At 40.8% G+C, this 12,867-nt stretch overlaps 1 pseudogene; it reads left to right on the top strand.

Annotated features, from left to right (window-relative positions):
* Positions 1-3,867: 3,867 nt before the first annotated feature.
* LOC123077033 (F-box/kelch-repeat protein SKIP25-like) lies at positions 3,868-4,587 on the top strand (annotated as a pseudogene).
* Positions 4,588-12,867: the final 8,280 nt, after the last annotated feature.

Here is a 12,867-nt window from a genome sequence, read left to right as displayed (position 1 = left end):
ATCTGTTATTAAAAAATGAAAAGAAGAAGCAGGTCAGTTTGGAATTGTGAACAATAACTATGACGAAAGCAAAATAATTACAGAAGTAAAAATATGTAAAAGAAGCAGAACAAGCAAGAAAAATGAAGGGAAAAGGATTACCCCCCAAATAGGAAGGCATCCGCCAATGTGGGAAGGCTTGTTCATTTCCTCAAGTGTTGGTCTGTTCATTATCATTTCGAAATGACGTTCTGATTCTTCAACCATAAAATCCAATGCTAATTGGCCAAAGTCCAGTGAAGGGATTACAGACACATCTCTCAGAGAGAAGAGGAATTTGGTGTTGCCAAAATAGTATGACGCTGGGCAAAGTATAGATGATATGAAATAGAAAACGAAGCTCCTGATGAAACCATCTTCACTCTCGTCAGTTAGCATCACTTCCTCAATCTTGTTGATAGGCATCTTGTTCCGATAATCAATATACTTGCTTCTTAACTGAGCAACTTCTGCTTTCACTTGAGGATCATTGCTGTTGAAGACAAAAGGAACAGTACCGCCAGGGAAATCAAAAATCTTGTCTACCATGTCTTTAGTAATCTTGATGACTTTGTTCTTGTGCTTGAAACAAGGCTCTGTAACACCAAAAATGTGCTGATCTAACCACTCAAGGAGATTCATTGGGATGTTTAGGTGATATGGCATGTGAAGCAGGGCATCCATTTTGTATTTGCTGATGTGCCCTAATTGAATCTCACTGAACTTTTTCACTGTCTTGCTAAAGCGCATTGTTGACAACCTAGATTTATAGGTGGGATTGCACAACTTCCTAGGATAAACTCTTGCTGCATAAATTAAAAATGAATAACTATTCAGACAGTGAAGACAAGAAGATTTAGTGCAGAAAATAGTATGAAACGCATAAAAAAACTCCTAAAACTACGGCACTGGATACTGATCAAAAAGAGAAAAAGTTTGGTTTAAACATAATTCTTGTGTTTTGCACTTTTAATTGATCAAGCTTTTGCTGCTGATGATTATAAAAAATAAATTTCAGTACAACGAGATTCTGCCTCAATATAGTACAAACCAAAAGAAATCAACACCTTTTTGGAAGTACTTCGGCACTGGATACAAATTAAGCCTTGAAAAAATAAGATCATTCAAGAGACTAAGAACCTAACTCTAAAAGCTATGAGTGAACCAGGATGAACATACCGCCTTGACCATTCTGAAGACCTCGTGGTGGAGCTTGGAATGTTTCATCGCTTTCCGGTTGTTCAACGTGCGCGACTATGACACCTTGTTCAGCTGCAAAAATAAAAAACAGAAAACCTAGTTAGCAACATTTAACACTAACTAGACAAAATCATGTGCCAAAAAGATATCAATTCAAAAAGGAAAATAAAACGCTCAGAAAAGTAACAGTTTAAGAAACGATTATGTATGAACATGACTGTACCAAAAAGAGGAGGAACTATGTATGGCATGTTTAAGGTTGAAGGAAGTAAAATTGACAAGAAACACTAGAATACTAAAAAACGGGCGAAAAAAAAACAACTAGAGCAGAAAACCTCCATTGGAATAATTAGTACATATCATTCCCATAGGCATGTTTTTTATTATATAAAAAAAGAAGCTGCGTAAACGGGTCAGCTTGAGCACCTTGTACTAGCGTTTGGACTTCTTGATGCTGTTCCTGACCACCTTGCTCGACTGGTTGTGAATCAAGTTGTTCTTTCACTTTGCCATGTCCAATCCCTTCTTCTTCTGCAAAGCAAAAAATAAAATAAAACAAAGTGAGCATTAAGTGCGTGAAAGAATGTTCATGTATGAACTAGTTTTCTGTAGTTGTTATCCACATTGATGATCTCTTCATTATCAGAAAAAAAAATGGGGCATACACAAAGAACTTGGACTTGACAGGGTAAAAAATGCACATCAATGAGCATGCAAAATAGAACTCCTGAACCCCTATCATATCACAAAGTCAACAAAAATCCAGCGAGCATTAGTAGCTTTCCTTTGAGCCTTTGACCTCCCAGATCAAAAAGTGCTTAACATATTTACATTTTATAACTGATAATCCTTTCAATTTGTTGTAGGACTCACACCCTAAAAAATTATTACAAGCACGAATCACTGCTAAAAAATGACGAGCACTAATTTTAAATAAACCCTAGTGAGCGGATCCACGATCACTATTAAAAGAATGGGGGAAGGGAGGAAAAGAGCACGAACCAGCGGAAGCCATCGCGATTTCGCGCGTGAAACCAGCGCGAGACAGGGGACGGATTGATTGCTAGACGAAAACCCTAGAAATAGTAAACGCGGGGGAGACAAGATGTGGAAGGGGATAAGAGGGGGAGAGACACGGAAGGAAAGAAGAAGAAGTCAAGGCGTAGAAGGATCGACTGCCAGAAGAAAACGGGCCAAGCCCAGTAGACCGCGGGGGGTGTGCGCCGCTTTGTGGAAATCGAAGAAACGGGCGCAACGGGCGCCGTTTAGGAAATGCCTAAGAAAAAGCCAGAAAAGCCAAACCAGTAAATATGTCAGTTTTTTTTTTGAGAGAGAAAGTAAATATGTCAGTTATTGGGTCGGTCCATGTTGGAGCGCTCATAGGCGAGGCGGTGATGTATCCTGCAATAAGCGAGATATAACATTTGCCGGCCAAGCGTGACCTCGCTAGCTTGCCTCTATAACACACATGCTTGCTAGGGCCGCCGCCACCTTAGGACCTGGCTAGCACCGTTGCCATAACATGTCCTTAATCTTTGTCGCCGCCACCCACCCTAGTTGCCAGTGCCACCGCATATCCTAGTCAACAGTGACACCGCTACAACGCACTCGCACTGTAGTGTTGGAGTCCAGCACATCAAGGAAGACTGTCGCATGATGCATATACTTTAATTTCTTGTCCTGCTCAAAGTGACCAAATAGGGAACCGAAAGTATGCACATTCGTTTCATGCATAGTTTCCATTTTAAACCGGAAATATGACCGGAATTCGGTTAACCATATTTACGATTTCACTTTTTCAGGTGCAAATTTCGGTTTTCACGTCTCACTAACCGAATTCTTGAAAACCACGGAATATGAAAACAGAGTTTTTGGTTTAAAACAAGGCCCAATTCTAACTGTTGGGTGCCCCTCAGGAGCCAACTAGGCGACGCTGCTCTCTTTGGTGCCAAGTACTCATCCCGATGTGGACCGTCCATGTGGATGACATATAGAACTAAGTGGGCCACCTAGTATAATTTTTTTCACAACCCCCCTGGTATAATTTAGTTTTTCTCTCAGCACGCGTTATACAGAAAATCTTCACTCCTTCATGTGACGCAAATCTAATAGCTTCTATTTCATACTGTTCATGTGCATAAACGAGAAACTAAACACCTAACCTTGAGGCAAAGGATGTTAAAGGTCCAATAACCAACTAGGCTAATAACATTCTGTGATTTATTAATGGTTTACATCCAATATTATGTGTATTCATTTGATGTGAGGTTAAAATTATAATAAATTACCTTGAATACCTGTTTTTTGTCGGAAATGAATGGATGAACCGGTGGTTCGACCAGTAAAAACCTGAACCGACAGCCTCACCGGTTCGGTTGCTGATTCGGCTTTTTAAACTATGGTTTGCCGTCAAACGGGTATTACAGAGAAGGAAGAAGAAAGAAGTCCAGTTTTCACCCTCAAATATGACCCGAGGGACAAATACCCCCCTGAACTCAAATCTGGTACAATTTCAACCCTCAAATCGTTAATACCGGGTAAATCTTTCCCTTAAGTGGTTTTGCTTTGATTCTAGAAGGTTTTGAGCCAAGATCGTGTGACGTGGCATGGATTTGGGTGTGCACACAGAGGAAAGCTCGCCTGTTCCTGATGCACGTCGTTTGCTGCCCGTAGCGCCGCCTCCTGTACGTAACATCGCTTATGTCGTTCCTCTCGCTCTACGCACTGCTCGAGGGCGCCGACGACTATGACGCGTCCTTCGTAGCATGTGACCCGATCGCTGCACGATGGACCGAGCTGCCGACGTCGATGATGCTCGTCGCCGGCGGCCCCGGCGCTCCGCCACCCGTTACTCCTCTCCCGCCGACTGCCGCTCCAGTCCGTGGTTGCCGTGGGGCTCGCCCTCGCCGCCTAGTCCATGGAGCCGCTCCACCCGGCGCTATGCCAGCCGCTCATGTTTGACACGGCCGCCGCACCCGTGCTGCGTTGGCTGGTCGGCCCGCAGGTCTTGCAAATGATCATGTCTTCATCGCGGGATGTGTGGGCGCTGGCTACGAGCTCGCAGGCGCGCGCTCTGGAGCGATAGTGGACCCCGTTGCAGGTCGCACCGTACGCGTCGAGGGAGGCGCTCCCGCCGATGCGGGACGGGCGGTTCAACTGGGACACCGCGGAGGTCCTCTGCTCGGGCGGGAAGGTCTGCATGGTCAACCTATGCGGCAGCGGGACGGTGCCGTGTTCGACCTCATGGCCAGCCGGTGGGAGGACATGCTGCCCGACATGCTCGCTGGCTGGAAGGGCCCTGCCGTGGCATCCCCAGACAGTGGAGACACGTTCTTTGCCCTGGATGAGGAGTGCGGTGCGCTCAGCTGAAGAGGCAAACCACGGATGATGAAGAAATCTAGGGTTGAGGATTTTTTTTTAGAGGAAAAGGGCTCGAAGAGCCCCGGCTCCATTGCATTGATCAATGAAACCAGACCAACCAGTTGTTACAAAACATCCACAAGTCTCAGGAAAGGCAGCACTACACGGCTACCAGCTAAACACAAACTCTACTCTACAGAGCAAATTGAGAGAGATAAACCAGGAGTTTTTGCACACGGACTGCCTGATAGAACGCCCTGCGGCAGCATATTACAGAAGTTACTTCTTATCCATCAGGCTCATCGGCCCTGCAGAGTAGGTTTCCAGGGGTGGAAGGGGGAATCCACCGCGTTCAGGCGCAGCGATCCTCCCACCGCAGCAATTCCGTCCTAGCCAGGATCCGGACACATGAGCAGGGGAGGCTCTCTCATCTTCTGCTCCAGTCTTGACATCAGTAGACGTACTCTGTCTTTGACAGGCCCTGTGTATAGAATCTCCCAGGTAGACAGTATAGCCACCATTCTCCCCCACACACCCTGCATATTAGACCACATAGCGCGGCCAAAATACATGTCATTGCGAAGTTTCCATAAGGCCCACATAGCTGCAGCCTGGTAAATCTTAAGAGAGGTATTTGGGTTGTTGTGCCACCACTCTAACATGGAGGCAAAATTAGCAATATTAGTTGTGTCTGCTATATCATTAATATCTCTCCAAATCTCCTTCGCAACCACACAATCAAAAAAAAGGTGACCACCCGTTTCATGTTATGTACAGAACAAACAAGTCAGATCATCCACTTGCTGCCTCTTACTAAGATTATCTCTAGTGAGCAGCTTATTATTCAGAGCAAGCCAAACAAAAATTTGAATCCTAGGCGGGATTTTAACTTCCCACAGTTTAGGCCCTTTGCCAGGGATAACCCCTCTAAAATTGACTATTTTATAGAAAGAACTAACTGAGTAAATGCCATTGGTCTCATAGTTCCAAACCAATCTATCAGCAACACTCAGCAAACGGACATTTCTAATGTAATTGAACAGATCATTCCAGGACTGCATCATGTCGTGGGAAAAACATCTTCTGAAATTAATCTTTAGATTCGTTCCATCCCACACTTCTGCAACAGTCACATTATGTTCTGTAGCAATATTGTAAAGATGGTGGCCACGCTACTTTGACCACACCATTTATCTTCCCAGAATCGAATAGATTCACCATTGCCCACTTTCCAGGAGTACCCAATGTTAGCTGCTCTAGCAGCCCACATAACGTTCTTCCAGAAAGGGGAAGCCCCATCTATGTTACAACAAAAAATATTAGGGCTGCGGGTATCATATTTACTATCAATAATCTGTTTCCAAATCTTGCCCTCCCCAAAGGCATATCTCTTGACCCAGGAAGCAAGCATACAAATATTAAAATCAGCAAGATTGGTTATGCCCAAACCTCCATACTCTTTCCTAATAGTAACACTCCCCCAAGCAGCTAAATGATATTTGTGGTGCCCCTCATAGGTATCCCAAAAGCAATGGGAAAGTTGGGAGTTAATCATTTTCAACACCCATTTAGGGAATTTAATAGTTCCCATTAAGTAAGAGGGGATACTGGCTAGACAGGCTTGTGCTAAAATCAGCCTCTTACCATAATATAGTAATCTCCCTCTCCATCCAGCTCCTCTTTTAATAATCTTATCAATAACAGGCTGCCGGTCCTCTCTTCTAATCTTAGAGTAGTGAAGGGGGGATCCTAAAATATTTAATAGGGAATCCCCCCCCCCCCAATTTACAGCCAAAACACTGAGCAAATTTGACAGCATCATCATGGTCTATGTTAATAGGGACCAAATCACACTTATGAAAATTTATTCTCATCCCTGACATCTTCTCAAAGCACAACAATAACCACTTGAGATGTTTAGCATTCTCTAGGTTATTATCCAGGAATAACAGAGTGTCATCTGCATATTGCATACTGATCACTCCGGCAGGTGTATTAGGAGCAAAAATACCAGAAATGTAGTTATTGTCAGCTGCCTTTACTAGTATTCTAGTAAATACATCTGCAACTATATTAAACAACAAACGGGAGGCTGGATCACCCTGCCTAACACCTTTACCAACGAGGAAATAATCATTGTTGGTGTCATTTATCCTGACTCCAACAGATCCTTTATTCAGCAGAGACTTAATCTTATTCATCCACTTAGGGCTAAATCCCCTATTGTGCATGACCTCAATTAAGAACTCTCTATTGATTTTGTCATAAGCTTTCTCATAGTCCAGCTTAAACACAAAACCTGGCTTATTATTCTTAGCAGCCGAATGGATAATGCTACCTCTTGAGCACTGTGTTGGTTTTCCCTGAAGAGGAAGGGATGATGCAGCAAAGTAGCGTAAGTATTTCCCTCAGTTTTTGAGAACCAAGGTATCAATCCAGTAGGAGGCTACGCGCCAGTCCCTCGTACCTGCACAAAACAAATAAATCCTCGCAACCAACGCAATAAGGGGTTGTCAATCCCTACACGGCCACTTACGAGAGTGAGATCTGATAGATATGATAAGATAATATTTTTGGTATTTTTGTGATAAAGATGCAAAGTAAAATAAAAGCAAAGTAAAAGCAAAGGAAATAACTAAGTATTGGGAGATTAATATGATGAAGATAGACCCGGGGGCCATAGGTTTCACTAGTGGCTTCTCTCGAGAGCATAAGTATTCTACGGTGGGTGAACAAATTACTGTTGAGCAATTGACAGAATTGAGCATAGTTATGAGAATATCTAGGTATGATCATGTATATAGGCATCACGTCCGAGACAAGTAGACCGACTCCTGCTTGCATCTACTACTATTACTCCACTCATCGACGGCTATCCAGCATGCATCTAGAGTACTAAGTTAATGAAAACAGAGTAACGCCTTAAGCAAGATGACATGATGTAGAGGGATAAACTCATGCAATATGATGAAAACCCCATCTTGTTATACTCGATGGCAACAATACAATACGTGCCTTGCTGTCCCTACTATCACTGGGAAAGGACACTGCAAGATTGAACCCAAAGCTAAGCACTTCTCCCATTGCAAGAAAGATCAATCTAGTAGGCCAAACCAAACTGATAATTCGAAGAGACTTGCAAAGATAACCAATCATCCATAAAAGAATTCAGAGAAGATTCAAATATTGTTCATAGATAGACTTGATCATAAACCCACAATTCATCGGTCTCAACAAACACACCGCAAAAATAAGATTACATCGAATAGATCTCCACAAGAGAGGGGGAGAACATTGTATTGAGATCCAAAAAGAGAGAAGAAGCCATCTAGCTAATAACTATGGACCCGTAGGTCTGAGGTGAACTACTCACACTTCATCGGAGTGGCTATGGTGTTGATGTAGAAGCCCTCCATGATCGATGCCCCCTCCGGCGGAGCTCCAGAACAGGCCCCAAGATGGGATCTCGTAGATACAGAAAGTTACGGCGGTGGAATTATGGTTTGGCTCCGTATCTAATCGTTTGGAGGTACGTAGGTATATATAGGAGGAAGGAGTACGTCGGTGGAGCAACAAGGGGCCCACGAGGGTGGAGGGCGCGCCTAGGGGGTAGGCGCGCCCCCCTACCTCGTGGCCCCCTCTTTTGTGTCTTGACATAGGGTCCAAGTCTCCTGGGTCTTGTTCGTTGAGAAAATCACGTTCCCGAAGGTTTCATTCCGTTTGGACTCCATTTGATATTCCTTTTCTTCAAAACCCTAAAACAGGCAAAAAACAGCAATTCTGGGCTGGGTCTCCGGTTAATAGGTTAGTCCCAAAAATAATATAAAAGTGGATAATAAAGCCCAATAATGTCCAAAACAGTAGATAATATAGCATGGAGCAATCAAAAATTATAGATACGTTGGATACGTATCAAGCATCCCCAAGCTTAATTCCTGCTCGTCCTCGAGTAGGTAAATGATAAAAACAGAATTTTTGATGTGGGGTACTACTTGGCATAATTTTAATGTAATTCTTCTTAATTGTGGTATGAATATTCAGATCCGAAAGATTCAAGATAAAAGTTTATATTGACATTAAAATAATAATACTTCAAGCATACTAACTAAGCAATTATGTCTTCTCAAAATAACATGGCCAAAGAAAGTTCATCCCTACAAAATCATATAGTTTAGTCATGCTCCATTTTCGTCACACAAGAATGCTCTCATCATGCACAACCCCGATAACAAGTCAAGCAATTGTTTCATACTTTAGTAATCTCAAACCTATAAACTTTCACGCAATATATGAGCGCGAGGCATGGACATAGCACTATGGGTGGAATAGAATATAATGAGGGGGGTTATGTGGAGAAGACAAAAAGGAGAAAGTCTCACATCAATAAGGCTAATCAATGGGCTATGGAGATGCCCACCAATTGATGTTAATGCAAGGAGTAGGGATTGCCATGTAACGGATGCACTAGAGATATAAATGTATGAAAGCTCAACAAAAGAAACTAAGTGGGTGTGCATCCAACTTGCTTGCTCAGGAAGACCTAGGGCACTTGAGGAGGCCCACTGTTGGAATATACAAGCTAAGTTCTATAATGAAAATTCCCACTAGTATATGAAAGTGACAAAACAAGAGACTCGCTATCATGAAGATTATGGTGCTACTTTGAAGCACAAGTGTGGCAAAGGATAGTAACACTGTCCCTTCTCTCTTTTTCTCTCATTTTTTTGGGCCTTCTCTTTTTTTATGGCCTTTCTATTTTTTCCTTTTTTTTATAATTCCTCACTTGGGAAAATGCTCTAGAAAATGATGATCATCACACTTTTATTTATTTACAACTCAATGATTACAACTCGATACTAGAACAAAAGATGACTCTATATGAATGCCTCCGGCGGTGTACCGGGATATGCAATGGACCAAGAGTGACATGTATGAAAGAATTATGAACGGTGTCTTTGCCACAAATACTATGTCAACTACATGATCATGCTAAGCAATATGACAATAATGAATGTGTCATGATAAACGGAATGGTGGAAAGTTGCATGGCAATATATCTCAGAATGGCTATGGAAATGCCATAATAGGTAGGTATGGTGGCTGTTTTGGGGAAGATATAAGGAGGTTTATGTGTGAAAGGCGTAGCATATCACGGGTTTTGGATGCACCGGCGAAGTTTGCGCCAACTCTCAATGTGAGAAAGGGCAATGCACAGTACCGAAGAGGCTAGTAAGGATGGAAGGGCGGGAGTGTGTATAATCCATGGACTCAACATTAGTCATAAAGGACTCACATACTTATTGCAAAAATCTACAAGTCATCAAAAACCTCGGCACTACGCGCATGCTCCTAGAGGGATAGATTTGTAGGAAAAGACCATCGCTCATCCCCGACCGCCACTCATAAGGAGGACAATCAAATAACACCTCATGTTTCAAATTTGTTACATAACGTTTACCATACGTGCATGCTACGGGACTTGCAAACTTCAACACAAGCATTTCTCAATTTTACAACTACTCAACTAGCACGACTTTGATATTATTACCTCCATATCTCAAAACAATCATCAAGCATCAAACTTCTCTTAGTATTCAAAACACTCATAAGAAAATTTTACTAATCTTGAATACCTAGCATATTAGGATTTTAAGCAAATTACCATGCTATTTAAGACTCTCAAAATAATCTAAGTGAAGCATGAGAGATCAATAGTTTTTATAAAACAAATCCACCACCGTGCTCTAAAATATATAAGTGAAGTACTAGAGCAAAACTATATAACTCAAAAGATATAAGCGAAGCACATAGAGTATTCTAGCAAATTCCAAATCATGTATGGCTCTCTCAAAAGATGTGTACAGCAAGGATGATTGTGGTAAACTAAAAACTAAAGACTCAAATCATACAAGACGCTCCAAGCAAAACACATATCATGTGGCGAATAAAAATATAGCTCCAAGTAAAGTTACCGATAGAAGTAGACGAAAGAGGGGATGCCTTCCGGGGCATCCCCAAGCTTTGGCTTTTAGGTGTCCTTAGATTATCTTGGGGGTTCCATGGGCATACCCAATCTTAGGCTCTTTCCACTCCTTATTCCATAATCCATCAAATCTTTACCCAAAACTTGAAAACTTCACAACACAAAACTCAAAGTAGAAAATCTTGTGAGCTCCGTTAGTGAAAGAAAACAAAAGACCACTTCAAGGTACTGTAATGAACTCATTCTTTATTTATATTGGTGTTAAACCTACTGTATTCCAACTTCTCTATGGTTTATAAACTATTTTACTAGCCATAGATTCATCAAAATAAGCAAACAACACACGAAAAACAGAATCTGTCAAAAACAGAACAGTCTGTAGTAATCTGTAGCTAGCGCAAGATCTGGAACCCCAAAAATTCTAAAATAAATTTATGGACGTGAGGAAGTTATCTATTAATCATATTAAAAAATAATTAACTAAATATCACTTTCCAAATAAAAATGGCAGCAGTTCTCGTGAGCACTAAAGTTTCTGTTTTTTACAGCAAGTATAACAAGACTTTCCCCAAGTCTTCCCAACGGTTCTACTTGGCACAAACACTAATTAAACACAAAAACACAACCAAAACAGAGGCTAGATAAATTATTTATTACTAAACAGGAGCAAAAAGCAAGGAATAAAAATAAAATTGGGTTCCCTCCCAACAAGCGCTATCGTTTAACACCCCTAGCTAGGCATAACAAGCAAGGATAGATCTAGGTATTGCCATCTTTGGTAGGCAATCCATAAGTGGCTCTCATAATAGATTCATTAGGTAATTTAATTTTCTTTCTAGGAAAGTGTTCCATGCCTTTCCTTAATGGAAATTGGAATCTAATATTTCCTTCCTTCATATCAATAATTGCACCAATCGTTCTAAGGAAAGGTCTACCAAGAATAATAGGACATGAAGGATTGTAATCTATGTCAAGAACAATAAAATCTATGGGCACATAATTCCTATTTGAAACAATAAGAACATCATTAATTCTTCCCATAGGTTTCTTAATAATGGAATCCGCAAGGTGCAAGTTTAGAGAACAACCATCAAAATCACGGAAACCTAACAAATCACACAAAGTCTTTGGAATCGTGGAAACACTAGCACCCAAATCACATAAAGCATAGCATTCATGATCTTTAATTTTAATTTTAATAGTTGGTTCCCACTCATCATAGAGTTTTCTAGGGATAGAAGCTTCCAATTCAAGTTTTTCCTCATAAGATTGCATCAAGGCATCAACGATATGTTTAGTAAATGCATTATTTTGACTATAAGCGTGAGGAGAATTTAGCACGGATTGCAACAAGGAAATACAATCAATCAAAGTGAAATTCTCATAGTTAAATTCCTTGAAACCCATAATAGTGGGTTTAGCAACATCTAGGATTTTAATTTCTTCAATCCCACTTTTATCAATTTTAGCATCAAGATCAAAAAATTCCGAATTCTTGGAACGCCTTCTAGGTAAAGGTGGATCATATTCAGTCCCATCATTATCAAGATTCATATTGCAAAACAAAGATTTAATAGGGGACATATCAATAACTTTTAGATCTTCATCTTTATTTTCATAGGAACTAGAAGAACACGCTCTTATAAAGGCATCTTTCTTAGCACGCATCCTAGCGGTTCTTTCTTTGCACTCATCAATGGAAATTATCATGGCTTTGAGAGACTCATTGATATCATGCTTAGGTGGAATAGATCTAAGTTTCAAAGAATCAATATCAAGAGAAATTCTATCAACGTTCCTAGCCAACTCATCAATCTTAAGTATTTTTTCTTCAATCAAAGCATTGAAATTCTTTTGCAAAGTAATAAATTCTTTAATATTAGATTCAAAATCAGAGGGCATCTTATTATAATTTCCATAAGAATTGTTGTAGGAATCACCATAATTATTAGAGGGATTACTCGGATAAGGCCTAGGATTAAAATTTTCTGTATACGCGTTGTTACCAAAATTGTTCCTACCAACAAAATTCACATCCATAGACTCATTATTATTCTCAATCAAAGTAGACAAGGGCATATCATTAGGATCAGAAGAAACACTCTTACTAGCAAATAATTTCATAAGTTCATCCATCTTTCCACTCAAAGCATTAATTTCTTCTATCACATATACCTTTTTATTAGTAGATCTTTCAGTATGCCATTGAGAATAATTAACCATAATATTATCTAGGAGTTTAGTAGCTTCTCCTAAAGTGATTTCCATAAAAGTGCCTCCCGCGGCCGAATCTAAAAGATTTCTAG

This window comes from Triticum aestivum, chromosome 1A, assembly GCF_018294505.1.
Source record: "Triticum aestivum cultivar Chinese Spring chromosome 1A, IWGSC CS RefSeq v2.1, whole genome shotgun sequence".
Taxonomy (NCBI): Eukaryota; Viridiplantae; Streptophyta; class Magnoliopsida; order Poales; family Poaceae; genus Triticum; species Triticum aestivum.
The sequence above is the reverse complement of the archived record's forward strand: the minus strand, read 5'-3'. Positions and strand labels throughout refer to the sequence as shown.